The following is a 27,461-nucleotide window of genomic DNA, read 5'->3' as shown; positions in this document are numbered from 1 at the left end:
GCACATTTTCACAGGTGGACAATGATTATGTATTCTTCATTTTCTGGGTGACTGGCTTTATTCCCTGTGGTCTGATTTGCAAAACAACTGGGTACTCATAACTGCAGCATAAGCTAGTTAGAGTTGTGCTTTGAATACATAAACTGTAGTATAAAAATCAGATTCAGGTTATGTGAAATGGGGCACATAAAATTAGTGGCTCTTTTTGACCTTATTATCTCAATGTCTTTGTTCTCAACCTATGTTTTATTAATTAAATAGGACATAAATAATAACGATATCCTTCCTCGTATAATGGTACTGCAAAAATCAATTTGTGTTGGGGAAGCCGCCAGTTACTGTTACTATTAAGTCTTCTGTGTTATTGATACAAAACCAAAATATTTTGTGGTAGAATAAAATATTGTTGGAGCATAGAAGCTTTCTTCACATATCTTTTCTTATCCTTCATTTTCAGATACTACTTATGCTACCTCATTTTAGGGATCTCCCTGTCTAAAAGAGCTCAAGAAATTGTGTTTCTCCCTAGAACATTCTGACCTTGTCCCTAAAGCTGTTTGGGTTTATTCCCACACATATGTGGCAGCTCTACTTTGCTAAGGTTCTTTACTAAGAAGATAGTTGCATGTGATTTCAAATACATTTTTGACCAAGTCAGATGAAAGTCTGAGTAGTAATGTTGCTACATCCCTTAGCAAATGTTGTTGCAATGAACACCATGCAGAAGTTGGTGAACAAATGTTTTGTACTCAGAGAAGGTTTAAAATATTGTAGAAACACAGTGATAGAGGAAACAACTGCAAACTCTATGAGCACCACGCATTCCACGTAGCAGAAAAATATTTACAGTGTGATACTAATGTAATACTGAAGACAGTTTCAGTGCATTTGCATAACACAATGAGATTCATCCTGCAATATTATTTCTTTTGATTATTCAGCTTTGCAAACTTAAGAACTTTAACGTTTTTCTTTTGTTTAATAAATACAGGTGCATGAGATTCTTCTTAATTGAATAACAATTGAATATGTTTTAATCTGCTGTTGAAAAGCTGTCAGCTTTCAGAAAGAGACAAATGCTAAGAAAATTGTCTATACTATGTTAACACTGACTTAACTATGTGAATGAAATGAAGAAATATTCAGTTGACTTTTATGTTTTTGAATTATGATAATGAAAAATGAGTCACATAATAGCAAGAAAAATAAGGATAGAGAGAAATATGATAAAATTAAAACTGAAAATGTGTTTTACAATTTGATTTAAGCAGACAGACTTTTCTATAGAGCTGTGTAGAATGTGATTTTATTATTTTCTTGAAACTATTACAAAATAACTTAGGACAGATTGAAACCACTCTCTATGATCAGTATTGAAAGATAGAAGCATTTTGGAAGCTAAGTTTTAAACTTAGAAAATTACTTAATTATTTTATTTGCATCCTGATCTTTTTTTTTTCCAAACATATTCAAGTATATCCATACTTTATTTAATTCATATTGTGCTTCTCAAGAATAAGAAAAAATATCTCCAAACTTTGGTCAGCTATAATCTTTCAGAAATATCAGCAGAAGTATTTGACCATATAATAGGAGAAAAGAAAAAATGAAATACATATCTAATGTACAATAAATGGCAATTTTCAGGCACTGTATAATTCTATTGATGGCATAAAATGTACAGCACAGAGAGTCATCCTTTAGAAGTGTAGGGATAACTAAGACTCAAAAAGATGTCCCTTGGTCTTGTATTATTTTAATGATGGAGGGTAGGGTCCAAGGGGTGTTTATAACTTTTGTAACTTATTTTTGCTGTCCATTTCTGTATGTTTAGGAGGTATTTTTGAGACATGTATGATGTAATATTTGGGAGCCAGTAAATACTGAAAAATTCTGTAGAAAACATTGTCTTTTTTGGAGTGGTACTCAGTGCTCTGTGATGAATTTATAAAAAAATCTTTCCTTAGGCATGGAAATTCCACTTCAACTTAATTTCATGCATGAGTCATTCATAACAAAGACCCATGTTCAGCCTTCCAAAGCATCCCTATATTGTCTCCCATAATTCTTGCTTTACTCTGTCCAGCTCTATTAGTCCCATCCCGGTTCTCTTTTAGAAATTGTTTACCCATTAAGTTGTGTAAGTCCTACTTCTTTCAGTAAAGCCTTCTGTTCCATGGCTTTGCCATTTAGTTTTTACGCTTTTGATAAATAACTCTTGATAAATAAATAGGTCTATATAATTTTATTAAACAGGGTTTTCATTGTTTGTTGTGCCTGGATTAATATAAGTGAAACTACTTTAAGTCATAAGAAAAACATCTAAATTGCCAGTTTTACTTAGTTAAATCATGTTGTCAAGGAAACAAGGATGACCTTCTAAAGAGAGAAAAAGTATTTTTTGTTTATGAGGATTTCAGTAGTTCATCTATATATTTTTTTTTTTTTTTCATTAAAAGAGACTAATTTTAATCTCTACAGCATGCAGTTATACAGATTAAACTCCGGTAGTCAATTTGCATGAGATATAAGAAATAAATTTTTAATGATTTGCAGCTTATTTGATAGTGGTTGTTTTATATTTGATTACAAGTAAAACTTTTTTGTCATCTACTTTACAAAGCTTTTCTACCCACAAATACCCATAATGCTTGAATTTTACTTTTTCTACTTCACAGAGTTTTTATATTCCTTCAAAGAATGTCTTTAAAGATGTTGTCAGTGTGCCTTGAATCTTATGAGACATGCTTGCAGCCAGTGAACTTGGAAGCCTTTCTTGTAACTGAAAATTACATACTACTTAATGTGTGATGTGAGTAGATTGTGGAACACATGAAGTTTTGCAGCAGCCACAAAATTCTATGTAAGTTCAATATTGTCATGTTTCTGAGATTTTCAGAAAACAGACCTTTTCCCCCTTTTATCTGAGTTTAAAAAAAAAGATGTAGAAACAAAGATGTTGCAAAGACCATATGTCATGGTCAAGGACTATCATGTCACTTCTGTAGCTGTTCTTCATCAGACTGCAAGATAAATACTTTTGTTTCATCTTGTGATAATAATCGTCCCTACTTTGACTTAATTACTCTAGTATAAAAACTAATAGTGCTGAAACTTGCTTTGAATTTAGCCCTACATGTTCGCTACAGTATAAGTTGTGCTGTTACAGCTGGCTAGAAAAACTGTTTAATGGCTCAGACATCTCTTCAGTCTACATATGCCAATTGCAGTTATGATCAGGAGATGTGTCTAACACTTAGCTCAATGAATATCGTTAACTCCCAGCTTATTATCTGGCCCCCTCTGTGAACCATCTCAAATTTTAAGGGTTGTCTATGCAGGGAAAAAGCCCAGAAAAACAAACAGCTAAACTGTTAAGAAGACAAATCAAAACTCTTTGATTCAAGACATCTCTCAAGAAGGCCAGCACATTAAAGGCAAACTTTTGTTACTGTGTTGTTAGCATTAGCAACTGATGTGCAGAACAGGTTTTTTGAAGACAGAAAGGACGAATGAAAATAAGTAGAGGAAGTAGATTTAGATTAACCTGTAAAAATACAAAAGGGTGAAAACTTCAGAATATTTTCTCTCTGTCCTAAGGATACGCTTAAATATTTTCATCTTTTATATCTGTGTTGACAGCATTTTGGGGAAAAAACTCCGTGATATTCCTTTTCATGTTTTCTTTTCCTTTGAAAAAATGGGTGAACGAATTTCTCTGTTTGAAATAACAAAAATGCAAATAGAAGAAATTGAAAGAAAGGAAATGGATATCAGCTCTTTACTTTCCTAAGTTACCTTAAAGGCCAGAAATAGCACAAAGCATCAGGCATTCCTTTAATTTCCATATGTACTCTCTTAGGTTTCATGGCTTGGAAATCCTAATCTCACAGTTTGGACACAAATTTTATGTGACATCAATGTCCTGATGGAGAGAAAGTTCAGCTCCATTACAGGTGATCCCATAGCTCTGTGAAACTGCTGACTAAGAGCAGAAAATTGGCTGCTGTATTCATTTGACCATTATGAAGTTTCCTCTGAGGAAGTGATGGGTAGAAGTTGTAAAAAATCTACTCCAAGTATAAAAAGAAAATTACTTTGGTCCTTGTAAATTACTTTCTGAAAAGGAATATTTCTCAGCTTCTCTTCATGGTATTGAACAGCACCCAAACAATCTACACAGTGTGAACACTGTATAGAGTTAAGGTTGAAGAGTATAACAAACTATGGATGAATAGACATCATGACATATCAGGTCTGACATAATATGAGAGATTCATTGTTTTCATGATTATAGAATCATTGAATCCTTAAGGTTGAAAAAGACCTCCAAGAGCATCAAGTCCAACCTTAAAACTGAAAACCAGCCTTATTATCTTTTGTAATCTGTATTTTAGACCTGCATTTACCTTTGTTTCTATCTTCTCATAAAAATAACTCTACCCTGACTACTTTCCAATGCACTTTTGTTGCATGTAGCATGGTGCATGTAAAATACCTGTGGAACCAGGTATATGATGATGAATGCCTGTGTGTATTCATACACATTGTACACACTCACATATTTGGAAATACCACAAATGTCTAAATATTCAAGCATCTCTCTGCTTATTAGAATATCAACATTACTGTTTTGCTAGACAAAGTGTAATCAAACTGTCTGTTACTTTAATCAATATGGTTGTTGTTCAGTCTCTTGCAGTTCATTTTTCTATGCCTTTTTCCTTTACCTTCAACCATCTTATTTTCCTTTCCCTGTGTACCTGTCCAGATACATATACTACTCCATATATTCTGCCTTCTCCATTTATCTCCTTTTTTCCTTCTTCTTATATCTCCTTTTTTATCACGCTACCTGACTCTCAGACTTACCTTCATGTTACTTGTATATTGATAGAAATTAATGCCTTCATTAAGAATGCATCTCTTTGTTTCTACTAATGAGTTTCAAGTAATGTCATACAAATACTGTGTGACAAGATTTATTTTCGTTAAAACTTGGTAACAAATACTGTTTGTCTTTGAAAATTATGTTTTATATTTCTGTTTTCATCATTCTGAACCTTCAGTTCAGACAGACACTTCAAATTGATTGGTTTTGAACAATAACAAAAAGAAAATATATATACTAATGATTCACAGTTCAGTAAACTGGCCTTAGAAGGATTGTTTCAGGGTGACCTCTGCTTTTTCAGACACAATTAGCTACCAGACAGAAAAGGTAATGAAAGAACTTACAGGAATTGCAACTTTTAAGCCCATTGTTTTTCTCTCTGCCATCACAATATCATTATTATTTGCAAAACTTGTATCAGGAAGCATGTTGGTACTTTTTGATCATAAACATTTTTAATGTATTTGTATATTTCTCTCTTCAGCATCTTTAGCTGAAAACAGTTATTTTTTATTGCTCTACTATAAAATAATATTTTTCCTTAACAAATCTCTAGTTAATAAGAAGCGAATCCCAGATTTAACTGAGTAATTATGCTCAATAGAACAAGGAACTTTTACACTAATGATAGTTCATTCATAAGAAAGACTTATCTCAGCAATTATGCATTTTAGATTAATAGAAATTTCTTTTGTCAGAGACTTGCTTATATGTTTAAACAGCATCTTTTTTCTTAAACTCCTTCCTTAATTGTGCTGCTACTGTGGACTTTTAGAAATATAGCCTTAATGTTTTACTTCATTAACTTTTATAGAGCTAAAGACACTAACATTGAGGATTGTCTCCTATGTACTTTTGTCTCACAAAGTGCACTTAAAACTGCAATAAACAGGCAGCTAAAATTTGTCCCAGTTTGGAAGGGTTTGTAATTATCAGTACAAACATACCCGACCAATGGGATGTACTTCATTTATTTTACCTCTGTATCTCCATAGTTTATTTCATTATTAAAAGAAACCTCAACAGAGGCTTGAAGAAAACTCATTTTACATATGTTTGACTAGAGTTACTTATTTTTATTTCAATAAACATTGTATTTTCTAATAGTATTTTCATTAGGTTAGCATAGCAGAAGTACTTTTCATGAAAGAAAGTTTACTTTTTATCTCAATGTGTTGACTGTTAGTGAATAAATAAAAAACGCCCAGTATCTATGGATTCTGACAGATATTTTTACGGTAGGCTGAAAAATCTTCTCTGTAGTTTGCATGATATATTCCTATTTAATATCAGTCTAACAATGTAAGGAAAACTAAAGTAGAAATTAAACTTTTAAACATTTTGACTCAGAAATTATATACATATCCATTATAAGGCAGGAAGATGAAAATATTGGGGAAAATTGATGAATATATTGAGGAATATTGAGGAACTTGTTAGAGGTGTTAGGTACTGATAGATATAAATAAATAATAAGAATTTCAAAAGCAATTAAATGAGTGTCTTTCAGAGAACCAGAAATTGAGAGAAATACAATTGCAGTCTTTTTTCATGTCAAAGTCGTACTGAAAAAAAGACAAGATGATAGCAGAAAAATTAATTTAATTCTTTGTATGGATGTATAGTGGGAAACCTAAGGTTTATTCCTGCATCAAAACCTTCATAAGACATATGTCTGAAATGACATGATAAAGCTTTAGAACCATTTGATACAGTGAGAAATAACAGGATGCTAGAAATCAGATATCGAGCTCCTGAATGAGTTTCTGTGTTTAATATGTTGTCTGAATGAGCCTCCTCACCAGAAACAAGTACCAACAGTGGTAACAAAATAAAAGGAACGTGTCAGCAAGTCAGAGATATGTATGTTGTGCCTCAAAGTTCTCTTGCAGTTTTTTCAAAGGAGTCAATTAATTGATGCCGGTATACAGGTATCACATCCTTCTTCAAAGAGTTTGATTAATTCCTTTAAGTTGTTATATAGAGTAAAAAGAAAGATAGTCTTATAAATTACAAATGCCAGTGAAATACAGTAAGGGAAGAGTAACCATACGGATCAATTTTTGCAATGGCTGATGGTCTCCAATGGAACCTCTTATAAATCAGTCATGGAATTAGAATTGCTGTAGAAATTCATAAACTATCTGCAATGGGTGTGAATAGCGAACTTTGTTACCAATATAAAGTATTTGGGGCTTTACAAAAATAAAATGAACAGAGGAGAATTAGAGCAAGATCTCACATAGGAGTAATTGCTCAGTGAAGCAGTAGATGAAATTCAACATTCTGAAGTAAAATGGGGGGGAAAAAAGCCAGTCCTTGCTGTCTGCATGCAGCAGCTGGCATGAAATTAGATGTTTCTTCTCAAGCATAATATTATTAAATCATTGCAGATAGATCATTGAAATCCTCAAAGCCCAGGTGCAGTCAAGCACAAGTAGAATTTAGGAAATCAAAAGGAAAATAAATATTATTAATAATAATAATAATAAGCCAGGAGAACTGCAAGAGTTTTAAATGTTCTAAGACCATAACAGCCTCTTAGTGAGGTGGCTGAGGTAAGTCCAGGTCTGAGGGTGAGACTGAGCTGTGCAGGGGGGTCCCTGAGCTTGGGGACACTGAGCAGCAGCCCGGAGCCTGCCTGGACCGGGAAGCTGTCAGGTGAGGAGTGGGTGCAGCCGGGATCAGGGTGGGAGCGTGGTGAGCCGGGCAGGAACCCTGTGTGTGTCCCTGGGCAGCTCATGTGGGCAGGGTGGGCAATCTGCACGCAGCTCTGGTGAATTCTAGGACTCTGCCCTAATGGTGGGCCCTTGCCTCAGACCCCAGACCTGTGACTCCTGACTCAGTCCCCGAGAAGTTTGTTGCTTCCACCCGGATGCAGCCGCTGAGGCAGGAGACGCCAGCAGAGGTGGCAGCTTGCCGGGAAGCCCAGGCCCATGTTGGGAGCTGGCTCCTGGCCAGACCTGTGCCCTTATGGAAAAAGGAGCCCACACTGGAGCAGGTTTGCTGGCAGGATCTGTGCCCCTGTGGGGGACATACACTGGAGCACTGAAGGACTGCACTCCATGGAAAAGATCCACTTTGCAGCAGTTCATGAAGAGCTACAGCCTGTGGGAGGGATTCAGAGTGAAACAATTCATGGAAGACTTTCCTGCGGGAGGGACCCTGGGCTGAAGCGTGGCAAGGAGCCCTCACCCTGAGGAGGAAGAAGTGGCAGAAACCATGTGGGATGATCCGACTGTAGCCCCCATTCCCATTCCTGGGCACCACTGAGGAGAAGGAGGTAGAGAATAAGAATAAATTTAAGCTGGGAAGCAGAGAGGAGTGGAAGAAAGGTATTATTAAGATTTGGGTTTACTTCTCATTATCATGCTCTGATAAGATTTACAACAAATTCAAGAAATTTCCCCAAGTGTTTTACCCATGATGATAATTTTTGAGTGTCTCTTCCTCTCCTTATCTCGACCCATGAGAGTTTCATTATATTTTCTCTCTCCTGTCCAGCTGATGACAGGAGCTGTAGAGTAGCTTTATTAGACATCTGGCATTCAGCCAACATCACCACATAGACAAAAATGTTGTCTGTCTAATCTGAAAAACTGAACTCAATATGGTAGTTTCCAATTTACTAATTTCCATATACAATCCCTTTCTGCAGTTTTCAGGTTAATTCCAAGATCCCTCAACTTCTAATATTAAAAATTCAGTCTTAACAAATAAGAAGCTTATTTGTTTGGGGATTTTTTTTTTAAGGGTGAGGGGAATAGAAGAATATTTTCAAGAACCTTTTAAAACTTGCCTTATAGAGGAAACCTTATATGTAACTTTGTGGGGTTTGTTTTTTTTCTTCAGGGAGTCAAGAAGAGGTGATAGCTTCCCAAGCATGCCCAGCTAATTTATTCATACCTAAGGCAGAAAAGTACATTTTGAATTCTCTTACAAATCGGACTTATTTTCCTGCATGTAATGGATTACATCATTTATCATGAGCAGATAACAGCTGAGAGCTGTAGTTCTTGTGCAGACTCACACCACATAATTATATATGCTGCAGGTTGCTGTTCTGTGTCACAAATATCTTTGCAGTCTGCAGTTAGTGTTGAGACTTAACATAATGGATTTCATATATTTCTTTCCTTTTCAGAAGAAATGCAAAGAGAAGCATGCAAGTGATAAATGTGTCAGACCTGAATATAATTTTTTTAGTAGTTTCTCACCATATGTAAAGCTGTTATCAGTCTTTTCCAGTTTTGAGCTGCCACAGTCACTCACAGTTCAGTTGTTGTCCCTCCTACATATCATTGCATATGGATCATATGTCAGGTTGGATTTCATGCCCAATCTATGGGGATATTTTAAAAAAAATAAAAAATTGTTTCATTTCAGAATTGCTATAATTCCCAAATTTTGCCAATCCATCCAATTTTGCATTGATATAATTACAAATTCAAAAATGGTAAACAGTTGCAACAGTTGCATTTCTCAATTTCTGATGCTGGTCTTTTTATGAGATTTTAGGAAAAGGCATCTTCTTTATTTCTTAGTTATATCATTTATTATAATCCTCAGATTCTGTTATAGGTCTTATGACAGTACTTCACTACAATAGCTATCTGCAGTGTGTATCTAAAATTCACAGATATGAGACATAAGGTAGCTTTTAGACAAATAAGTATCCACAACAATTGTTTATAATGGTGTACCATTAACCCTTTAGGACTTACAAGATGTCTATGAATGTCAGCAATGACATAAGCCCACTGTTAAAATAAACATTATTTACTCCAGTATGTTACTTTGAAAAAACAATTTTAACCTAGGTAGAAAAATTTCAAGCATTGTGGGGTATCTACCATATTAGATAAGCTGGGACAGCTGCTCTTTCATTACTTGGATTTTCTTAGAGAAGAAATTGTAGAAGCTTTTTAGAAAAGCTTGTCAAGATATACAATGTAAGGAAATTAAAATTATTATTACTTCAGTACAGAAAATTAATATTTTCAGGTTAGATTCATTTACACTTATGATATATCCATAACAGACCAAACACGGCTTTACAGTTTTTCCAACACTAGAGTGAAAAGCTCTACTTGGATTACTAAAGTAAAACATATCTATTTTCATTCTGTTTGTGACTCAGCTAGATCTTTACTGGACATCAAAATGATCTATAACTGCCTCAAGTAGTTCTTGTACATGACCTTTTATAGGTATTGAAATCTTGTACTTTGTTCTAATTCTGTGAAGTCTGCATAGGGCTGGGAGTGTACACATACAATCTCTCATGTAGTTGTAAGAATGTGCAAGAAACACACCAGATGTGGTATTAAATTGCTCAATCTATTCTCCCATTGAGTCTAGATTTTTTTTTTGCAGAAGGTAGCAGGAAAGTGACCCAATTTAGGTGGAAAAAAGTCCTAAAAATCTTAAAATTTTAAAGTATATTATAAGGTTTGTTTACTTTTGTCAGCTATCTTATCACTAGTTATTTTTCTTTTAAGTTAAAAGTACAAAACACACACGTGAAATTACTATAAAACTAAAACACATTTCTCCTATATGAAAAAAAACATAAATCATTAGAGGCAAATAAGGTCTATATATGCAAACATTTATTATATAAATTCAAAACTATAATACAAAAAACAATATTGCTTTTTATCTGCTTATTTCTGGTACCTCCATTTGAGAAATTTCTTCAGCTTATTTTTCTGAGCATGAAAGTCACTGACAGATCAGCTGGGCAGTAAGATCTTTTGGGATTCAGAAAACACAGTTAATAGAATCTATATTCCTAGACTGTATAAAATAACAAAGTGTGTTATACTCTCCAATAGCATTCAAAGTTAAAGGCATCTTAAGCAATAATGTCATTTTAACAGGATATGAGCTGAATAACTTATAGTCATGTACTTTCTGAAGACCTGTTAAAATTTGTTTCGTGGTTCAGTGCCCTAGAAAACACTCAAAAGTAAACAGAAGGGATGATTGTTATCACATTAAAGGAATAAATTGCTTAATGTTTAAATATTTCCGCATTTCAAGATATACATTTATTTAGGTTTACTGGTCTCAAAAGTCTACTGGATTATTTTCTATTACCAATTTTTTTCCTTTTTATTTTTCTTCTTTTAGGTTGTAAGAATGGGGAAGAAGGGAAAAAAGGAAGAAAGGAAGAAGGGAAGGAGGGAACATATCTATTTGAGCTATATTTAAGATTAGGTGGGTGTGGATGAAGGGAAGATTGGTTGCTAGTGGTAAAATTGGACACAAATATCTGGCTTTCAAATGTGAACAAGTTAGAAATATTGTTCTTAGCCCTCTATGTGGCCTTTATGTTTTGTTATAATTTCATTTCATAATTGAGCTGAATGGTCTTCCACTGTGATGTACTCTGAACTGACAAAAGATAATTATAAGTTTATTAAAATATATTTGTGGTATCACTTTTACAGATGGATGAAATTAATTTTGGACATGTGCACAAAAAGAGTCCAAGTTGAGGGTTAATATCATGTTGCTCATACCCTTGTTTTGACCCTCAGTACCAACGATGCTTCTTATTGTTACCAAAGAAAACAATTTAGCAGATAAAAAGTGGACACAAAGGGGAACATTTTCAAGAGTAACAGGGAGAGAGCAGCACTGAAGTATGAAAAGTGAGAAAAAAACACAAAAAACCCGAAGCCAGAAAGTATAATCTGATTGCAGTCCGTGAGTAGCTTAATAAAATTACTTAATTGCTTAATAAAAATCTCAGGCATAGGAAAAGACTGCATAAACTGATAATACATTAGGAAGCAGTGGGTAGCAGAGTAAGATGTTTTATCTCCATTTTAATTGTTCTAAACTTGCATGCATACATATAAAAGCTGGTAACTGAGCTGGAACTTTTGGAATTTAAACCAGATATATTTTTTTAATCAAGGCTTTTAGCAGCTTATATGTCTCGATATCTTGACTGTCCTGTCAGATCATCAAGCCTGAGGCAAGAGCATACAGCTATACACTTTCACCAGCTTAAAACCCAGGAATTAAATAAATAAATTTAGAAATAAATAAATAAATAAATAAATAAATAATCAGAAGCACTTTGAAATCTTTTTTATTTTCTTCCAAGTCCATCTTTGACGTAATACAGTTCAGAAGAAAATGTCTTTCCAGAGGGCATTTAGCAAAGTGCCTCGACAGTAGAAAAGACCTCTCATACTCCATTGTTCTCCATGTTAGGAAACAGTTAATGTACTGCTTCTATTTGTGTTTCATTTTTGTCTGTTTCTTGACACTAGAGTAACATACTGAGTGTGCATGCCCCTAATCCTGTTTTTCTGCCATTTATAAAAGGCCAGCTATTGTAAGTAGTTATTACAGATGTTATTTGAGTTGTATTGGGCATTGCTAATGAAAACTGTTACATTACGAATTTTTTTTACATTTCTGGCAGACCACATTGAACAAAAGCTGCTTTTAAACAACTAATCAAAATATCTAATCCGCCCCTCCCCTCAAATCTGTATAATGACTTTCCATTAACTGGGTTTCTTTGTTGTTGTTTTTTGTTTTGGTTGGTTTTTTGTCTGTTTTGTTTTGTTTTTTTGTTGTTGTTGTTGTTTTGTTTTGTTTTTTTTGGTAGGTTTTTTGTTTTGTTTTGTTTCCTGAAGGAAACAAGGGCTTTACTAAGATTAAGATTTATTCTACATTTAGTTCATGAGTTGTATTTAACTCCCAGCCTTTAAACAGAAAGTATTCTTTCTACTAAGTTTCTAAATCCATTTTCCTGAGACAGTTCTAATTTGTTGGTTGTATTTGTTGATGCAAATAAGCTGCTGAGTAGTTCATTACATTACTTTTTCTACAGATGGATTATATGTCCATTACATTATATGTATATTGTATCTGCTGCTCACAAAATCTAGTGTCTGCCATATCATTATTTTGGTTTAATTACAGTATTAATCAGATTTGTTGTTCTCTTATCATTCATGCAACAGCTACAGGGTGTCAAAGCTGAAAAACTATTGCCAGAACTTCCAGCATCGTCAGTGGTTGGATGATGTTATTTCTGACATCTCCGGCCCTTACCTGGTGAATAAGTTATACTACTAAGGAGCTGATATAAAACATACTACAACAAATATATATATGACTATGAAGCTTAAACAAAGATTTTTTAATCCTAAAAGCAGGGAAGTTTGGGATGGGGCTAAAATAGAGCAGGATTTACTATGCAAAGAGTTTGCTGCAAAAAAAAGTCAATTCTTTTAAGAAGTGCTGAGCTGAGTGTAAGGGACAAGCTTTGGGGCATAAAGCCATTTAATCTATTGTGACAAAGGAGGAAAAGAACTTCTTAAGCAACAAAAGGCCAGGCCACAGGTTTGGCATTTTAGGATAAGAAGCTAAGGATAACATTTCCCATTTCAGAACTTTGCCCTTTTGATTCATAAGAGCTCTCTTTTTTTGTTTCACTGACAGTAAAGTTCACTGCAAGCCAAGGGGGAGGTGTTACCACTTTTCAGGTGCTAATGTAGTCACACACTTGCATTTATGATTAGAAATCCGTCAAAGATTTGTTTCACTATAATGCTTTTCTAAGCTTAGTTAATACTAATTTATTTTCTTGATTACTGCCTAAATTAATGCTTCTCGCCCAATGAGGATCTCTTACACTGCTTAAAAATTACTAGAGAATTTCTCTTCTTTTATGTGCACACATTCAATACTGCATTAGCAACATGCTACTTTACTAAATTAGTACAAAGTTATTTCATTATCCTTTTTTAATTCTAATCTCCACACTTTTATATAATACTTAATCCATATAGACAATGCTATAGGAAAATGTAGAATTCTCATTTTCAAAATCCTATTTCAAGGGAAATAGGACATATACCCTTACAGTCTTATAGATATGGAAATAACTTTGCAGTCTTATGGAGACTTGATTGAGATCTAAACTGCTTACAGGTTCCTATGCAGTTTTACATTTTGTCTAACAACACCACAGAAAAAAGAGCAACAGCCAAAATCCTTGCTTAAACCTGTGTTCTTTCCAGTGTCGTTCACACCAAGAAAAAGTCTTTATATTTTTAAAAACACTTGAGCATTCAGTCTCTCACTGTCTAACATCTTTGTTGACTCACTTGTTGTGTTTTCAGATTTCATGCCTACATTTCTTTCCTTCGTGTTTGCCTAGCAGGCATATGCCCACACCCCCATCTCTCTCACAAGGAGCTAGCTTGTGCCTGGTGTATTCCAGCAGTTGTGGTAGCTTTGGGAATACCTCTGATGGAAATAGCTGTGATAAACAGGACTTCTTTTACTACAGAAAACTCTTATTCTATCGCAATATATTTAGAAAGTCTGTCATTTGAAAACTATTTCACTTGCGTTTGAATATACACAATAGCTGTGAATAAAAATGGACCTTCTGTTTTTCTGTAAATGTCATGCATAATGATAGCAGGAAAAGAGGCAACCTCGTGAGTTCAAATAGAGACTCTTCACACTTAAATACACAGCTCAGTAATATGAATCGTTGAGTTAAATAAAGTACAGACAGGTGTGTATCTCTACATCTAAGGTCTGAAGAGTTAATAGAATAATGGTAAAAGTTTAAAGGCAGTATCATTATGCAAGTTGGTCCAGGGCGAATTTAATCTAAAACTTTTTTAAGACAAGAGTTATTGACCTGATTCTTCAATACCCCATAGACTCTTCTCTAAAGCTTAGTTTCTATATTACCTTTTGAAGTTGTTGAAGGATAGGTGAGCGATTTGCACTACCAACAGCCTAATTAGGAAGAATGATGTCCCTCGGGACAAGGAAACCTTCTTCATATTCAATCATCCAGTCCAAAAATATACAGGGTGGGGTAATGAGTCTTAAAAATGCCAATTTAGTGAGTTTCTAATCACAGATACTTCATCAGCTGACAAAATAAAAACCTCAGTAGGTATAGCACTTCAAAATCTCGGACAATTTACATGTAATTTCAAGAATCAGCAGGGATACGCAGCTGGATAAAAATAAAAAGCTTACTGTAATTGAAAATTGCCTTGCAGCTTGTTTGTGATTAAAATGAAGTTTGGTTCCTTGAAATCTTGTTTAGCAATTAAATCTGTTTTACTTAGGCAATGAAATATTGTCTATTGTCCTTGAGTGATTAAACCAGCACAGGCATGCTTTAATATTTCATGCTAATTGAACATGTGTACATACAGAAAATTTCTAAAGCCCATGTTCAACAACTTGGCTCTTATTTGAACATATACAAGAAATTATCTCTGTCACTATAATGGGCTGTGGTCATCTATCTTATTTATAAAGACTCTCAGTGACAGACTCCTGTGTTTTGCAGAAGAAAAAAAGAAAGTCTGCACTCTACATTTAGCATAGAAGTTCTCTCCAAAAGCCAGGGTGATAATTTGATAGCTTTATGTACAACATGATTGAGTTTAAAATTTGATATAAATTTAGAGTTAACCTATAATAAGAATTGTTTATTTTGAATTTCAATTTTTGTGTATGTTTGTTTGGTGTGTTGAATAGCAAAAGAAGTGTGAGAGCTGATTCTCTTACAATAAAACAGCCTTCAAGAGACTTCATGTCTTTTGTTTGCTTGTTTGTTTTTTATTTCTTTTCTCGAATGATTTTATTAGTTTTTGAGTTAAAATAATATATTAAGAAATAGTTGCAAATGAAACTTGAGATCTTACAATTCTTCAAGCCATTTTCAACATAAGGATAATTTGTTTTGTTCATTTGTGTTTTACATTCAGATGTAATGAATCCCCAGGCCTCAACAGGTTTATGTAAGAGGGATAAAACTTGAATTAATAAGGTTAAAAATTAAATAATAATTACAATTATTGAATCAGAAAGAAAATGTTTGCAGCATTATATATATTAAAAAAAAAACTGCAAAAGCCATAGGGAAATTAATAATGTAACTTCTAATCCTCAGTAGACAAATCACGTTCCTTATGCATATCCTATCCTAGAATATGCACATAGACATACTCATACCCCAACACTCATTTTATTATTTTTCTTACGTGCATTTGTTCAGTATATACTTTCATAATTAGGATTTAGCTAATACTAGAATTTTAACAAGGTATGTATTCAGAAGATATAATTCATGTTGAAATGATTTAAAGTATTTAAATTTATAATTGAGTTAGTAGATAAAGAGTTGGATTTTTTCAACCTTTTGTTTGAATCTCTTTCTAGGATGTGTTTAGCTACAGATAATTAACATGTCTTTCTAATACTTCTTCAGAGTATTATTAGAACCAGAAGACCAACCCATAAAAGAGAGTTTCCTGGCAAAGAGCAGTTGACCTATGGTATTGCTACACTGACTGAACTAATAAATATGACCTGAGAGGACAAGACAGCGTTTTTACCTTAAAGACAGTTAATTTTCACTCCAAACTTGGAATTAGAAAAAAAAAAAGTCAAATGAGTGTGGAAAGGTTATTAAAAACAGCCCGATTGGAATGTACTCTAAGAGCTGAAACATTGCTTGATAGACTCAAGTAAAAACCAAGGATGCTAAGGGAGACTAAATTAGAAAACAGAAATCACTTAGTTTATCAAAACTGGGATGAGAGAAAATATTTAAAGAATTATCCAAAAAGGAAGATACAAAAGAGAAAAAATGGAGGCGCTTTTAAAAAAAAAAAAAAAAAAAAAAAAAAAAAAAAAGTATATGCACAACCAAAAAGTTATTGGGGAAAAAAGGGTCACTATCTGGAAAACAAAGCATTCATTGCCACCATATTAAAAGCAAACAAGCAAGCAAAAGCCAAACTGAACCACAAAAAAAACCCAAAAAACAAAAACAAAAGCAAAACCAAACAAAACAACAACAACAAAAACACACACACACACACACACACAAAAAAAAAAAAAATCTCTTTTCTGGAAAATTTGAGGAAAAACGTCTACAATCTTAAATCGAGTGAGTAACACTGAAAGTACAGATTAGTATATATTCCTAGCACAAATAAAATGTGAAAATTGATGAGTGAACATGTTAACTAATACTTATTTTCTTTATAGTTGTTCATTCTTAAATTTGTTCTTAAAAAATTGTCTTTCACTAATGAGATTTTGGTATGAATAACAAATACAACCAGTGGCTCTAGGAATGACACAATGCTGAAAAAAGATAAAGTCTAAAGAATACATCCAGATCTAGAAAATAATTCAGGCTATTGAGGGATGCTCAGCTGATATTTGGCTACATGATGGAGCATGCTAACCTTAACTGCATTTACTTGGTGAAAATATAATGTTTCATATTTTTCTCCATTTCATATATATATATATATTCATGACAAAATTATTAAGCCATGTTCCTAGATGTACCAGAGAGACATTGCCCCAGGAAATTAGGAGTTTTTTTATTACATAATATGTTGGGATAAAAACTAATCCTTTGGTGGGAGGTAACACATTATTACAGCTGCATTGGAGCAGAGAATCTCAGCTTTTAATATAATGGTTCAGATCTTCAGAATATGCTTAAAATATTCAGTAGTTCTGCAAGAGTTTCAGTAGCTTTATGCAGAATATACTCTCTTTGGTATTTTTAAAGTGATTGTCCTTTCAATTTTCAACAGTTTTTTGTTCTGCTCATGTCCACAGATTATTCCCACAGCCAATAAAAGAATGCAATATTATATCTTGAAAATTACTAATTGTACATATTATTTTACATTTCATATATAATATTTACACAGTTTTTGATCTGAAGGGAAGGTTGAATATTAACGGGTTCTTTTCTTCTGTAAGGTACTGAAAAGAAAGCTACAGAATGGTGTTTATATGCATTTGTGAGAATGGGTGGGAAAAAGACATGCCATGGGAGGAAATCGTGTACAGAAGACCCAACATTTATGGGATAAGTGAGCCATGACAAGAATGTCATAAATAGCATGAGGTCCTGACTTATTTGAAGGTGAGGAGACTTGCATTTGACTTCCAAAATTGTCTGGAAGAGATGAGAAGCATTCTGAATGGGCTGTAAGATAAGACATGGTAGTTTTCAAACAGCATATTGGAAGCCTAGACATGCTGTTTGTAAGGAAATACTAATCATGAATCACAATAACATACCCGAGGATAAACTTTTCTGCCTCAGCTGTTACAATCACCTGTTTTAGCATTGTGACACACTGCTTAGATGTAACACCTGAGGATGGATTTCACCATCTAGGTATTAGAATATAGGAAGAGCTGTTGGGAGTCAGTAAGTCAGGAGCCTCTCTGATTTCTTCAGAGAGAAATCAGAGTGCAGGGATTGAGTTAAAGTCTTTGAATGGAATGAGTAAGTGAATAGATGGAATGAATAAGTAAGTAGGTAAATGGAATAAGTTTTAAGTGCTTTTAGTGAGTAAAAGGTCTTAGATGCCTGAGAAATAGTACATTTTCTAGTGAAGGTTGAAAAACATACTAGTGTTTCCTTAGAGGTTCCAAGAACCTAGCTTTAGACATAACAGAGTTAGAGTTAAGAATATTGCTTACATTTTTCAGTAGAACAAGATAGGCCATGAACGTAGTCTATACGTAGCCTGGAGTGCTAAGAAACCAGAATTCTAATAGGTTGAGGAGTAGTGGTCCAAGTGTGTGTCTTAGCTAGTTGGAAAGTTTCTATAAAATAACATGCATTAGGGAGAGCTGGTGCTCTATGCCATGGCTATATGCCACGTGCATTTTGCCACTGCTTTTTGCCATTGCATTTACGCCACTGCTTTTGCTCTGCTTTTGTTCCTGCTCTCGTCGCTGATAGCAGCACCCAAGAAGAAGACAGGAGCTGCCCGGCTCCTCTGGCCCTGCTGGGACCACGGGGAGCTTCTGCTTCTGTTTGGGACTTTGAACTAGAACTGAGCATGGACTTTGTTGTCTGTGACTTTTGCTTTTGAGACTGATGTGCTTCTACAATAAATAACTTTACAGCAACTATTAGCTGCTTTGCTTTTTACACAAAGGAGAATAAGCCTGACAGTGTGGGTGCCCAAGAGGCACCTGGAGGTTTTCCTAAACCTCACATTTGGTGCCCCGTGTGAGGATCGAACTCACGACCTTCAGATTATGAGACTCTTTGTTGAAGATTGATGTGGTGAGAGTGTTCCATCCTCAGGAAGATATGATCTGGTAGATATGGCATAGTGGAAACTGAGGAAGATATATGAGAAAGGGAACAACCTTCTTTGGATCAGGAATGATAGACAAGAACAAAAGACATTCTCAAAGGCTCTGCGGTGCAAGAGTCTAGGACCACAGATGTGAAGTTTGGTATGGTCACTGCTGAACTGGAGAGGACATGAACTGCCTGATGCATGGAAACTAGAATCTTGGGATTTGTGGCAGAAGCAAGGCCTCATCTCCCCCTACAAGTGTTTAAACCCACGGCCTTGACAAGAAGGCACAAAAAAATAAATTCAGACATGAGGACCCTGGGCCAGACTTCAGGTTAGGATCAGTCCATAGAAAAGGAAGTGAAAGGTGCTAGTGACTGCTGATGACCTCTTGCCTGTGACAAAAGCATTCATTTTCCAGGTATGTCTGGCACTACTTGAAGCAGCAAGGTATCTCCATCAGGACATGTAGCATTGCATAAGACACTGTTTTGTGTGCTTCCAACTACTCTGCCTTGCTTCTCAACCATGGCACAAATGATGCAGCCAGAGGGTCCCAACATGACCAGAGTTGTGTCAGGACTTTGTGGGTGAGAGTAGGGGTACAAAGTAATATTTTCATCAGCCCTCTTGATCAAAACCAAAGACAGATGTATCCAAGTACTTGACTATGCATCTAATGCCACAGCTAACTTTATTTTTTCCATGATGGCACCTTGTTTATAACGAAGAGCCTAATCATGATTGTAGGACATGATATTGCTGATGATATCATGATTGCAATTGTCATGTCCTGATATTAATGACTGATGTCATGGAGACTTGGAGGGACAACACAAGTATTTGAAGCAGGGATATTTAAATAAGTGTTTTGGTTCAGCCCACCCAAGAACTAAGTCCCATATGGCCACTTAGTCACACTCCTCTGGTAGGACTGGGAAGAATGAAAAGGAATAAATCTGTGCTTTCTGATGAAGTCAGTTTAATAGGTAAATAGGTAAAAGCCATGTATGCAAGCAAAGCAAAACAAATAATTCATTCACTACTGCAAATTGCAAATTGCAAGAAGATGTCCAGCCACTGTCAGGAAAACAGTGCTCTGTCATGTGTGAAAGGGTATTTTGGAGGACAAACGCCATACCTGTAAAGTCCCTCATTTCCTCCTCCTTTTCCCAGCTTTACAGGCTGAGCACAAGCCCATATTGTATGGGATATCCCTTGGGTCAGCTGTCCTGGCTGTGTCCCCTTCCAACTCCTTGTGCACCTCCAGCCTCCTCCTTGTTGTACTGAAATGTGGTGGGGAGCAGAAAAGCCTTGACTCTGTCAGCACAGATCAGCAAAAACAAAAACATTCCTGTGTTATCAGCACTGTTTTCTTCACAAACCCAAAATACAGCCCCATACTAGCTACTGTGAAAAAAAATTAACTCTATCACAGCCAAAAGCAGTAGAATAGGAAAGAAAAAGAGAATGGATTCTCAGAACTTCTTCCCTATGCAGAATTAAATACAAAGTTAGAGCTTTGGTCTCTTGAATCTCTTCAAATTGTAATCAGAAGGTGAAGAAACACTTGGGAGGTTATAGCAGATTACCTGAGCAGGAGGAGATAGGAGGAGGTAGTACATGAGGCTTTCTAGAAAAAAGTAGCAAAAGTCTTATGCTCAAAGGAATTAATTGTCATGGTATTTTTTACTGGCACATACTTTTCCTGTGGAGATAATTGCAATGCAGCTATGGTGCTCTAGATACCTTTGGTGATGATTCCTTAATGTAAATGCTACAGAGATTGACAAGGAAAAATGGTCTATTTGATTGTACTCACAAATAAGAATGAAATGACTAAAAATGTAGCCACAAAATGTTGACATACAATTTCAAGATCAACATGAAGACTGAGAAGGTAATCTGGAGAATAAGGACTCTGGACTTATAGAGAACAGACTTTAGTTTATTCAGGGAATTGCTAGGCAGAATACCCTGCCAAGTCTTGATGAAGTTGAAGGAAGCCCAAGCAAGTAGATTCCTGATGATTTGAAATGCAAAAAAATAAAGGACTTTTACAAGGAACGGGGTGAATAGGCAAGAAAATACAGTATGAAAGTTGCTCAAGCACCAAATAACAAAATCAGAAAGGTCAAATTTCTAGCTAAAACTAGCAAAATATTATTATCTTTTTTGCTTGTTAATTGATTGTTTTGCTTTGAACTCTTTTCAGGGGAAAAATAATCACAGTAACCTGCACTGGTATAACATGTTGTTAATTATATATTACACTCACTATGCCAGGTTCCTATGCATCTGATAGGGTGACTAAATTTTTTACCCTGTGGTAAAGTATTGCAACATTACATTTCTAGCTAGATTATTGAACACAAGACAATCAGGAGGAGAAAACAGAGTTGTGGCAACTATTATGTAGTCTTAATTCCTATACAGAATTAATGATCTTGCCCTTAAGCTTATTCTATTTGATATTGAGCAAAACGAATCTTAAGGATAGATGATCCCATGGACTACATTCCTACTTTTTCTCAGTATCTATTAAACTAAGCTGAGAGAAAGGGCTCAGCATTGAGAATAGTTGTTGTTATGCCTGAATGATTGTCTGGCATTATTAAAAAATGTGAGTTTTAGCCCATCTGCAGTGCATTTTATGACTTTATTAGGCACTCAGCAAATTTTCAGTGCTAGTTTTGAGCTAAAAATAATGCCACAAGGCAGGTTAAAGCTGAAGATTTAAGTTAGTTGGAAAATACAACTTTCTGAAAAACAAGTCTGCTTGTAACAGACTCAAGAAAATTGCTGCTCTCAGTTTATAAAATGGAGTACCTGGCTAATGTAAGCGATAGAGTATTTCTCCTTGTAATGCTAGTACACCACCCAGAAATGCAAACCCTGATTATTCCTGATTCAGTTAATGAGCTTTATTTCTTGTCTGGTCTCATTAGGGAGCTATCAACCCTGATGTAAAACAGTTCTCACAGCATTTTCTTTGCCTCAACTTTGCATAAATAACAAGTAGATATCTGTTGGGTTCATTTCTAGGCTGCTACTAAAGTAGTTTGCTCGAAAGGCAAATTAAGAATAAAACTCTCCCCACCATAGCATGGCTGACTGCAAGTCATCCAAGGTACTGAGAACTAAAGTACCACTACATAAGCTAAGCCAGAAAAGGAATAATGCATTCTTTACTGAGTTGAGTGTTCTGGCTTTTAGGGAAAATTGTCTTGTTCTCTCGGAATTAAAATTTCATGGAGACAAAAAAGGTGATTGCAAATTTCAGATGTTTATCAATAATGTTCAGTGACAGTTCAAGAATTAGGCTTATGTATAATTACAAGTGTGTCTAAGTGACTGGTAATTGTTAATACTAGAGAGGAAAACAAAGAGTGGTGATGACTTTCAAAACACTAATTTCACTGGGGAAATATTTTCTGTCTTACCTTCAAGTAATTTGAGTTACACTGAGGACAGACATGGACTTGAGTCGTGCTTTTCAAATAGGTTGAAGTCTAAATAGATTTGAGCTGTGAACATATAGTATGGCATAAGAGGACCTAAAGAAAAAAGTCAAAGGAGAGAAATGGTGTGTTGCCCTTGTGTTTCAGCCTTCTGATTGTTGACAAATCCTTTTGCAGTTTCTCACACTCTGGTCTTGTAAATAATGAATGTTTTGCATTCCTCTTTGGAGGAAGAGAGAATTGATGGACTGTTGATGGGACTTATGGGGTGAGGAGGTAGGATGCCCATTGTCCAATCCATGGTCATTGTTGGAATTCTATAAATAGACATGAAATGTAAATAAAGTGCTTCTTTTCCTGCTTGATTCCTTGGAGTCAGTGAGTGTGAGTTTCTCTCTCTCTGTGTCATTCTGTGACAACAGTGTTGTTTTTAAAAGAGTGACCTCTTCTAGAATGGACATATGCTTTCTGAATAAAATGGCAAAACATAGCAAAGTCAACATCCTTGGTATTTGCAACATTATATATGGTAAATGTAAAATGGATATCCTAAAATGCAGTTGCCAAGAGGCAATACTGTACAGTGTTGTAAAACGACTGAATAAAAATAAATTTTATATGAATAATTATAAGGATATTTTCATTACCCTTCTGTGTCTTTTGTAGATATCCTGTTTCTAGCTCTGGTAATTTGGAGTCATAAATAGATAGGATTCAATCACAAAAGAACTGATAAAATTACATTTAAAACATAGCAATTAAACCATACACTTTCTTTTAATTCTTAAAAAATGAGTAGGGCCATTTTAAATTCTTTTTCCTGAAAATAATTTCCTAGATAATTGAAGGTCTTCTGATATTCTCTTTGAAATGGAAGCAACTCCAGGTACAACAGTGCATTCATGAAGAGCTTGAAGTTGCTGTGAAACGATTAATAAATCCTATATATTATTTTAATTTGTTGCAGTGTTTTCTATGTGATTACATTATTTTGAAGTATCAGAACATATGAAGGCTCCCTTTCAGGCATCTCTGGATTTTTTTTGTTCCTGGATTTACACATTGCACAAAGGATGCTTCACAAGTGGTATGACCCATTTCTTCCCTATTATACTTAGAAGAAATCTATGTGAGGGATGTGGCATTCTGCTTTTTCTTTGCATAAGGGAGACTTAGATACACTCCTTTGCTTTCAAGAATGCATTATTTAATATTCTGTTTATGCTGTTTAGTGTAGCTGTTTTAAATCAGATGGACCAGATGTCTGTTCTGGCCTTCAGCTGGAATAACCTGCTTAACATAAATCAGTTAGAGTTACAAATCAAGTTATTACTGTTAATTTTTGTGTATTTTATCCAGAAAAGATCTGGTCTTTATTTTTCACTGCATAATCTTTATCATAGCTTTTTAGAAAGTAAGGCCAAGATTGATTCTCTAGTGATTCATTCCATTAAGTGGAAAGACGTTTTGTGTAAAATTTGTAAGTATAATATTCTATCATATTTAATAATTTAATCTTAATTCAGCTTTTATTTCTATTTAAGCAAAAATGAGAATTGTGTTTGTCCTCAAAATCGAGAAAGTTCTGATGTGTAACTCTGCTACATCTCCTACTATATAAATATACTTTATACATATAGAGGCAATATGGGTCTGTTGCTACATTTACTTAATTAGGTAATAATTAAAATAATTTTCTTGGAATAAACCCTATCTCTTAGTTTAATGTTAATTTTTTGCAAGCAAATATTGAAGTTTAAAGCCAATTCTGAATTATCCAGAAGGTTAACTTTTATGGACATACGTACATAAAATATTAGGAACCAAATTTTGTTACATTCTTTTGTAAGTTTACTGATGAATAGTCACAACCCAGATACTATTAGATAATGAGAGATGGTTCTGCAGCACCAGAGTAAGTCACATAAAAAGTGAAACATGGTATCCATCCTGATGGCTGTACCCTCATATTTATGCTGCTATTTATTTAATTTCCTCAAGAGTTTTAAGTCCTGTGTCAGACCCAGAAAATGTGGTGGCAAAGTGAGTAATCTGTCTTTGCTTTTAAACAGCATAATTTTCTTTTTTCCAGTTTGTTTTTTGCTCGTTTGTTTTAGTTTGGTCGTTTAGTTTTGTTTGTTTGTTTGAATTTTTAAAGTTTTGTTGGTGAACTATAGTTCAGTATCATAATTTGCATTATTTTTCTCTTAGGAAATTCTTCAATGAGTTTACATTAAAAACACAGTCAGAATGAGTAATTGAACTGAACAGTTAAATAACAAAATTATTCTTCGTTTATGTAAATGATACTTTCTTGAACAGCTTAGGAGCATGGATGGAAGGGCAAACATAGACTCTTTAGAAAATAGCATTTCTTTATTAATTTTTAAAAAAATTAATCTACTTTTTGTTCTTTCAGATCCATTTTATGTTATTGATTATATTTATTCTAATATTGTTCTTTCTATGCTTGAATGAAATCTTCTACATTTCCATTTGTAAGAAGGCAGTAAAGAATGGGAAATATCCAGGAGTCCACAAAAGATAGATGTGCATTCTAGATGTGTCTGTGTCCATCTGACAAATTTGTTCTGCTCAGTAATTCTAGTTAAATTCATAGTTAGTTATTTATATCAGGTTTTTAATCTTGGGCAATCCTAAGAAACCATTTTCTCATGGTAATCATCATTGCTGTGCTTCAGATTCCTGCTTTGAATTAGAAGAACATTAGTTTTGGAGGCAAATTCTTCAGCCACAATCTACAGTCTCTTCTGGGACTTCATTTTTCTCTTCTAAACAGTAAAATCTTCAGTAGACTTTGGAAGAAGATACATTTGCATTTCAGTGAAAACAATGTAATCACCTGGTATTCAAATATTTGCCAAATGATGCTAAATTGCTCAAGACAGGTATGATTTGGGGTCTTTTAAAATCTCTTTAGGAGATTTTCTAAATTTCCAAAGCAACAGCAAAATATGAGCATTTAATGGGAGGCTACACCCTTTGTCTCATATACAGGATAGATCAATTAGTCCCCTTTGCAGTCATGATGTTCTGTGGACAGACTACGGTGAAGATGACTAGTAGTCTTTTTCCTTTTTAAACTTGCTGAAAGAACTCTAATAATAGCTTACCATAGGGTAAAATGCCTAGCTATTTATATTTTTTCCAAATAATCCTTATACCTTCATAGGTTGAAATGATTTATATTCATAAAATTTGAAAACAGGAGTTAGGAAAGACTTTATTTCTCGAACTGACCTGAATTTCAGCCCAATTTAGTTAATAGTAAATCTCAGAAGCTTTTCAAACTATGCCACAAAGGCATAAGCAATATTCTACTTTCTCAAACTTATACTGGACATTCAAACCTGATTATGGCATATTTTGCACCTGTATGATCTGGAAGTTCTATGACAGCTGTCATACTTTACATTCACAGCTACTACAAAGCTGCACAATTCTAAATCCAAAAATTATGCCGAGTTGAGTTCTCTGAAATCTATTTATAAAGATTTTTTAAAGATTCAGTGCAGATACCAATTGCATTTCTTGATGCCAATGCAAATATTGAGAATATTACTTAAAAATACTCTAAAGATTTAGTTTAATTCAATTAGATCAATTAAAAAAAAAAAAGAATAGAATATTTATTTTGTTATTTTCAAACTCAGTGTCAGAATTATTTGGAAATTTTGTCCATAGTTCAATCCACTATCTTATTGATACTTATATTTCTTAAATATCAGAATGTGAGAGAAGTACAGCAAGATTGAAAATGAATTAATATTGGTTGCAAGTGTGGATTTAATTAAAGTCACGTAGCTATAAGTATCTCTGAGATTTTTCATTTGCTGTGAATAGTGTCTCAAACTGGAACTTCAGAGAAACCAGTGACTGTTGTCAGAATAAAAGGAAATTAGTAGTGGAGAATTCATGTTCACTGCAGGGATTCAGTAAATAGAAAGATGCTTGTTATACCTGTGGTCATTTCAGCTGTTCAATTGAAATTATTATTTCAATTTATAAAGGTGAAATAAATATTAAATTTTAATAATAATTTATTAATAATTACTTAAAAATTATTAAATACTGAGTTTTCAAAGAAATTCTTGGACATACAATGATTTCAGTTTTAATGTTTGTTGGATGTTTACAAAATATATTCAGAAGTTAATTTTATGCTTAATTTATTTGCATATGGGATATAGTGGCTCTTTTTGAAAAAAGTTGCATGATGCACAACATTTAAACTCCCTTTTATATTTCTTTCCCCTACTTGACATTTATGGAGAAAATGTCATTCCAGCTCTCCATTTTTCTTTGAAACACAAACAGGCTGCTTTTGTGAGTTTTAAATAAGTTTTAGATAACAGAGCTGCGTAAATATTTGCAATACTTTAGATGAACTATCCTAAAAGGCATATAATTAACAAATTAAGAGATATTGCAATTCTGCTGTAATGATTACCAGTAAATGTATATTAATACTTTGTAATTAATATTAATAGAGATGAATAAAACCCAACCAAGTACCACTTTTTTTACTGAACTTTAATCTGGATTTCAAAATTATTGAATTTTATCAAAACAGATAACAGATATTTACCTGTAGATTCTTCTGTAAATTCTCTAGAATTCATTTAAATTCACAACTGTGAATGAAGATTAATTAGGATTAATCCTATTCGAGTTTTATAAAATATTATTATTTTTTTCATAATCATTGCATCATGAGCACATGAATAAAGGAAAGGAATTTAATTTGTGAGATAGGAAACAAAAAAATGTTCACTACTGCTAAATGCAGGGTGTGTAGAATACAGCATGAAATGCTAATTAATTTGCATTAACTTGGCAGTATTGTGTTCCATAATTATATTAAGTGGAGATATGAGACTGTTTATGTCTGCATGTTTGTATGTTTGTATTTACACACACATTTCTGAGACAGACAGA

Source organism: Sturnus vulgaris, chromosome 4 (assembly GCF_052056855.1).
Source record: "Sturnus vulgaris isolate bStuVul1 chromosome 4, bStuVul1.hap1, whole genome shotgun sequence".
Classification (NCBI taxonomy): Eukaryota; Metazoa; Chordata; class Aves; order Passeriformes; family Sturnidae; genus Sturnus; species Sturnus vulgaris.
The sequence above is the reverse complement of the archived record's forward strand: the minus strand, read 5'-3'. Positions refer to the sequence as shown.